Consider the following 7,713-nt stretch of genomic DNA (forward strand, 5'->3'; position numbering starts at 1 on the left):
TTCAGAATGTGTGGCTGAGGTACTGTCTATTGATTATTGATTAGGGAAATGTCTCGTGCAAATTTAAACCAGGTCACGTGGGCTGCCAAAGTGATGTCATGAGAGAGATTGATTTACGGAATTGGGAGTTTTTGCAGGGAATGCGACCGCAAGATTTGTTTGGAGCTGTGGTCGTGACAAAGTAGAATTTTGAACCCTTTCCCCACTCCATGGCGTAATGTGTGTTTTGTCCACGTCTAAAGCTTAACTATCAACAAGAGCAAAGAAGCATAGCATCTGAGCCAGAGACCAGGGCTGGCTAAGAAGGACAGACATTGCTAAGGGGGACGAACCAAGAATTGCATCTTTGCAACAAACGCCTTTTTCGACCTCCTAATGTTCCTATTGAGGTCGGCACATGGCCGGATCTAAAACCAGCACATGTACTGCGTCGCATACCCCGCTGTCAAGAAACTGATTCTGGTTGGGGTAGATCCAAACTCTTTATAGGACTATATGTCTTGGAGGAACTTACTGATAAATCAGTGACGGAGTCCAAGAGCTCGTTGACATTATTCCCAGCTGCCTCCTTAAACATCTCCCAGTCTTAGTCTGTATCCTCGGACCAGATTCGGATCTTCTTCTCAACGACCGGCTCTCTTAACTAACTAACTAACTAACTAACTAACTAACTAACTAACTATAACTAACTAACTAACTAACTAACTAACTAACTAGCCCTATAACCCTAATGCTATTATTAAGTGCCTTGCTATTATAAACAATTATATCACTTTTATTAACACATAATAAGGTTCATATTAAGCATCTTATGATCATGTCTTATAACTATAAGTAAAGTAAAATGGGGGATTTTTGCCTTTATTGATAGATGTACAGTAGGTTGACAGGAAACGGCGAGAGAGATGGGGGGAAGACATGCAGCAAAGGTCGTCGGGATCGGGAATTGAACCGGCGTCATGCTGGATTACCAGCCTAGGTGTCCAGACCACTAGGCCAGCCCGGGCCAATTAATGCCTGTTAATAGGATGTTTGTTTAAGTGCTACCCTGCAATATACCCCACCAATGAGGCACTCCTTGCATGTTAAAATGACTTGACCTAACTTAAACCTAACACTAATGCATAATCCTACCATGTACACAAGGGTCCATTTCTCAGTTATCTGAATGTGTGAATGCTTACCACTAAACTTCTTTGCCTTTTTGACTATTTTGGAAAACATTTTAGAACAGTTCAAATAGTCAATCTGCAAGCTCACAACGTATCGATGTACTGTAGATCGGCTAATTGAACAATTTTCTATTGTTTTTCAAAATAGTAAAAAAGGGCAAAGAAGTTTAGGGATAAGGAGTAAGGCACTGACGAAAATAGAGCCATTGGTCCCCATAGAGATGAAAAACAAAACAAAAGACGCGCATACTTCTGAGCACACTCCCTCCCGAATCCGGTTTATATCCCAGGTGGAATCCCCTGCGATTCAGCCATGCGCCGCTGTCCTTAACCACGTCTGCTCCACGTTAGGCGTATTTGATCCGCCGCCACATTCGAGCCCTTTTGTACTCTGATTACATAATGCGGGGATCAGGCATCTCATTAGGAGAGCTTGGCGTGCACGGGATAGGGGGATTACCGTTTGAATGGGGAGCCTGTGCAGGTACGCGGAGCAGGGCAGACGACTCTAAGCAAATAAACCATTAAGGGCAACGTGAGCTGACAGCGTGTCTGAAGCCACTTACAGGCTAACACTTGTCTCGTACCAGGCCAGGGGCCTATTTTCTTCCTCCTCCTTGATGTCTGTTATGTTTGTGTTACACACATGTGTATGTATTTGCATGCATGCATGCCTTTTCATGTGTGCGCACACAGTCGCACGCGTGCACTTGCACTTTTTGTACGTGTTTATTGCAGTGCAACAGGCCTGTTACAAGCTAAGAGCCCATTAGCGAGTGCTACAGGCACAGTCCTTGACATTAGAATGTCACTGGAGACAGATTAGACCCCCGTCTGTCTGAGGCTAAGGGTTAGGGGCGTTAGTCTCAAGGATGCACTCAAAGGGCTGGTCCTTGGAGAGGAGAGCCCCCCTCTCCATAGCTGACAACCTAATCGTTGTCTCTTAACCTTTTCACTTGCTCACAGTAAAATCCCCAGTGTTCGTTTAACTCTGAGAGTGTACACATGTAAAACGGTCCAATTTGATTAAATCTTACACTCTCAGAGTCACAAATGGATAACGTGTGTGTGTGTGTGTGTGTGTGTGTGTGTGTGTGTGTGTGTGTGTGTGTGTGTGTGTGTGTGTGTGTGTGTGTGTGTGTGTGTGTGTGTGTGTGTGTGTGTGTGTGTGTGTGTGTGTGTGTGTGTGTGTGTGTGTGTGTGTGTGTGTGTGTGTGTGTGTGTGTGTGTGTGTGTGTGTGCGTGCGTGCGTGCGTGCGTGCGTGCGTGCGTGCGTGCGTGCGTGCGTGCGTGCGTGCGTGCGTGCGTGCGTGCGTGCGTGCGTGCGTGCGTGCGTGCGTGCGTGCGTGCGTGCGTGCGTGCGTGCGTGCGTGCGTGCGTGCGTGCGTGCGTGCGTGCGTGCGTGCGTGCGTGCGTGCGTGCGTGCGTGCGTGCGTGCGTGCGCGCGTGCGCGCGCAGTGTTCTGTAGAACTAAAGACAGTGATGAGGGAGATGTATGATTGCACATGCACACGCACACGCACACGCACACACACCCGACACACACACACACACACACCCTTGTGCTTCTATCCTTTTGAGGACTGACTGATTTCCATTGACTACAATCATTCCATAACCTCTACCCTGACCTTAACCTAACTAAATTATTTCTTGCTATGACCCTAAACATAAGTCCATCCATCTTCAACCGCTTATCCGAAGTCAGGTCGTAGCAGTTCTAACTTCTGGCAGTGACTTATTGCAAAACGGACAGTGCACAGCTATTGCGGTCAGGGGTTGACACTAAGGGCAAGTACAGGTCATGTTCTACTTGTCCATGTGTCATGCCCACTTGCCCGAAAAAGTAAATAGTTCATTATAAAATTATAGGTCAAATTTGAATTACCGTTCAATTGAACACCTTTTTGTTTTACTTTCTGGGGCTGTGATAAAAAATGTCATACCCCGTTTTTTATGCCAAATTCCTACATATTTACCTACTTATATATTTAAGTGTAGCAACAGTGAAAACAGAACCTTATAGCACCTTATAGCGCTCTTATTTTACATTCCACAGACCAGAAGACACCGTTCAGGTGTTTAGACAGATATCTTGTGTTGTGTTTACAGGCAGTTGCGTTCCCTCTCGAACGAGCACTTGCCCGGTCGGGCAACCTGAAAGCTAATTCCACCTGCCCGAAAGTTTTATTTACCTGCCAGGGGCAGATGGCTTGGGCAACCCTCAGTGTCAACGCCTGCTGGGTGTACAGAGTTTGGATGGCCCCTCAGTAGAAACCCCTTCACCCCATACTCCCACTGAGTCCCACAGCAACCTTCCACAATATCTTATGGGGAAGTACAAGTGTACACTTCCTACTGCTAGGTTTCCTCAGTCTGTGGTAGCTCTGCTGTGAGTGTGACTTTCTAGCCTTCACAGAGAGGCAGTGACGGAGACAGAGTCTTTTGAATAAAATTCCAGTTAGTTTTAGTCATACTTTTTTTTTTCAACTTAAATTGTATTCATTTTTCATGAACAAGAATAGACAGAGACATACAGAAAGCAATAAGACAAACAAATGGACACTACAGTATGTGTTGCCAAACATCAACTCAGGAAATAAAAATAAAAATAGTAGACAAATGCTATAATTGCTGGAGTTCACACACAGACAGGATAATAATAAAATGGAAACAATATATGAACACACACACACACGCACGCACGCACGCACGCACGCACGCACGCACGCACGCACGCACGCACGCACGCACGCACGCACGCACGCACGCACGCACGCACGCACGCACGCACGCACGCACGCACGCACGCACACACACACACACACACACACACACACACACACACACACACACACACACACACACACACACACACACAATGGAAGTAATATTGGACAATAAAGTACTGTATATAAAGACAATAGATAACAGATATCCCATCCATGGGGTCACTCCTTAGAAATGTAAGCATCTATGAATCATATAAACATGGGTATTTGTGTCAAGGATTCAAGCATCATACCTATTGTATACATTTGAAAAGAACAAAACAAAAAAGCTAAACATTCTGGATCCTAGCCCTCCTGTTATTCAGTAGTGTAATCAAACCATTTTCCCCACTTGTTTTCAAAAGACTCTCTCTTCAATCTCAAATTAGCGGTCATCCTCTGCATGTCGAAAATCTCTTAGACTACCTGGAACCATTCATCTATGGATGGAGGTTCTACCTGTAGCCATTTTCGAGTAATGGCTTTTTTAGTTTTAGTCATACTTTAGTCATTATTTAGTCTTGGTTTTAGTCATCATAGCTTAGATTTTTATTTAGTTTTTCTAAGAAATCAGCACTACAGTGAAGGTCAGGGAGACACTGCAGGTCAGGGAGGTAGAGGGAGAGGGGTTTGATTCTGTGCTGAAGCTGGTCAGAAGACATGAGAGGTCAAGATGTGGATGTGAAGAGAGATGAGATAAAGGCACAAAAAGAGAATGCACACTTAAGCATTCAACAGAGTTAGGGATAAAATAAAGGAAGGAATTCATTAAATCTAATTATTTCGTATAGAAATAAAGAGGATTATGTTAACAGATTTGCACAAATGTCTCTGATGACCTGATGAAGTACTGTATACTGAGAGGCTAGTTTGATTTCAAGTAAGTGATCTAGATTAGAACATGCACTTTAGTGACATTACTTTATGACATTTTCCATGTCATAAAGTTGTAATCACAGAAACAGAAGCTCTGGAGCATGATCAGAGCTGCAGGCATGCATATTTTCCAACCCTCTGCAACACGCTTTTGATCTCGTTAAGAGTTTTATGTAACAATAAACTTTACCTTTGATTCAACTTCAGCATTGTCACTGCCATGATTTAAAACCTCAAAGCAAAGCAGCGATTAATCGCATTGGGAACTCTTTAAGAAGTGACACTGCTCCACTTTGAAATCATTCACGCCTTCGTGCGTCGTTAAAGCACTTAATGGTCTATCCGGCCATTTCGGAGAGCCTGACGGGCTGGGAGCAGAATGGACCTGTTGTGTTCCTGACCTGCACTGGGGACAGAAAGAGAGGGAGAGAAACCAGAAGGGTGACGAGGGGGTGAAACGTGTCACTGAGTTCTCTCTTGCTGTCAGAGACGAGAATGGGGGATTAGAACGTGAATAGCGATTACCTCCACGTTGACCTGCCAGCCACTGTAATCAAGGAACGATGTGAGTGATGCCATGATTGGCTGAAAGGAAGAGGTCAGTGACAGTAATCCTTTGGGAAAACGTGGGACACAATGACGGGTCACACTGAAAGACTAGACTGCCACCCCTCCATCGGGTTTCAGAGACCATGTTCGAGAGGCGAGGAAAGACCGAGCACTTCCTCTGCCCTCAATGCCACGGAACCTCGCCGCGTCGTTCCATACTAGAGGTCGTCTAATCCTTCTGCCCGCCATTTTGACGAGGCTGAGAGAGAGACGGAAAGAGATGGAGACATGCTGTGAGAGAAAGGGCTGCTCCCACAATATGGTGGGACTGTGGTATTAGATACAGTGGGTTCACGAAACACACAATTGTCACAGAGCGGTCTAATTCAATTCTTCTGTATGATCATATCTAATGGGACCAGGCCAAGCAGCAGTTTATTCTTGACCACCCACATGATTAACTAATTACTGCTGTTGGCAATGCCAAGTTAATAACAATACGGTTATACTCTGTTTCAGAGGAGGAGGCAGATCAAACCTGTTCTTCTTGTACTCAAGGCTGGGGTATAAAACGTCTGGGTTTCCGTGGCTAAGGCTGGGGTGATGTAATCTAAACAATGATTATCTGCTCAACTGTGGATTATAATCCACCAGATCAGTCAAATACAAATGGGCTAATTAAAGGACCACTTCACCCATTTCAACCTGCTGCATCTTCTGTCTATGTACATTGTTTTCTTTTCTTTTTTCTTTTTATTGATAAATAAAAGAACAATCAATAGCCCATCAAGGCCCATAATACATACTCCTTCCGACATTGGAAAATCTTCCCATAGTTTGGAGAGTGAGGACATCTGAAATGTGCATGGGGTTTCGAGGGAAAGTTATGAGACCGCCTTCCCGAAGCTAATGATATCAGTATGTTGTTACAGTATACTTTTCCAAGGAAAAGTTCCGACTTTGGAAGGAATATGTATTGCATTGCATAGTGAGTATTAGTGAGTACCAATTAATGAAGATCATGGGTGGAAATGCTCCTTTAAATGTCATTGTTATCACAATCTACATGCCTCAAAATATATTTAAAACTAGAAACCATTTTTTTAAAGATTCTGTGATCTGAGTTCTTTTACATTTTCTCTAATCAGATTACAGTGATTCAATTACATGTAATCCATGCCCTTGAGCTTGGGGGTGGTTGTCAATTAATAAACAGGCATAGTTTTCATCTTAGGGACTGTAACACACATGCATGCACCGTGCACGCCTGCACATACACACATTATTTATTTATTTTTCAATTCAAAGGGCTTTATTGGCATGAGAAAACATACGTTTACATTGCCAAAGCAGAAAGCACAATACAACAATACATCAATACAATCAAAACAAAAAATATGTACATTTGAACGTCAGAATCTTCAATAGATCAATTTCTATATTGTACCAAGATCACTGGATGCAGGTATAGTGCAGGAATATACACAATGATTAGTCTTTAGGGTGGTTGTGTTCCGTTTGATATCCTTCTCCTATCACAGCAACTCACAAATCTTGCTGCTGTGTTTGCACATTGTTGTACTTCGCCCAGCAGATATGGGAGTTTTTTGTCATTGGTCATGTTTTCAAAATCTCTGTGTGTGGTTGTAATCTGTGGGAAGTATGTGTCTCTGATGTCTTGGTACAATGGACAGATGGTTAGGAAGTGTAGCTCGGTTTCCACTTCATTTTGTGTGCAGTGGGTGCATAGTCTGTCTTCTCTCGGGATACAGGTCTGCCTATGACGGCCTTTCTCGATCGCAAGACTGTGCTCACTGAGTCTGTACCTAGTTAGGATTTTTCTTTGTTTTGGGTCGGTCACGGTGCTCAGATATTCTGCCACTGCGTATTCTCTGTTTAGGGCCAGATAGCATTCTAGTTTACTCTGCTTTTGTGTTGCTTCTTTCCAATGTGTCAGGTAGTTTTCCTTTTGCTGTTTTATAATTTGGTTTAGTCCAATGGGTTTTCTATCTCGTGGCTCTGTTTGTGTTTGTGCCCGGAGTTCCAGGGCCAGCTGGCTGAGGGGGCATCTCTCTAGAGTTTCACTGTGTGTGAGTGCCTTGTTATGGAGTGCATCTAGGTCGCTTTCTTTTAGGTGGTTGTAGAACTTAAGTGCTCTCTTTTTTATTTTGATTATGAGTGGGTATCGTCCTAATTCTGCCCTGCATGCATTATTTGGTGTTTTTCGCTGGGTACGGAGAATGGATTTGCAGAATTCTGTGTGTAGGGTCTCGGTTTGGTGTTTGTCCCATTTTTCAAGGTCATGGTTTGCTAATGGTCCCCAGATCTCACAACCATAGAGGGAA

This window comes from Electrona antarctica, assembly GCF_951216825.1.
Source record: "Electrona antarctica genome assembly, chromosome: 17".
In the NCBI taxonomy this organism is placed as follows: domain Eukaryota; kingdom Metazoa; phylum Chordata; class Actinopteri; order Myctophiformes; family Myctophidae; genus Electrona; species Electrona antarctica.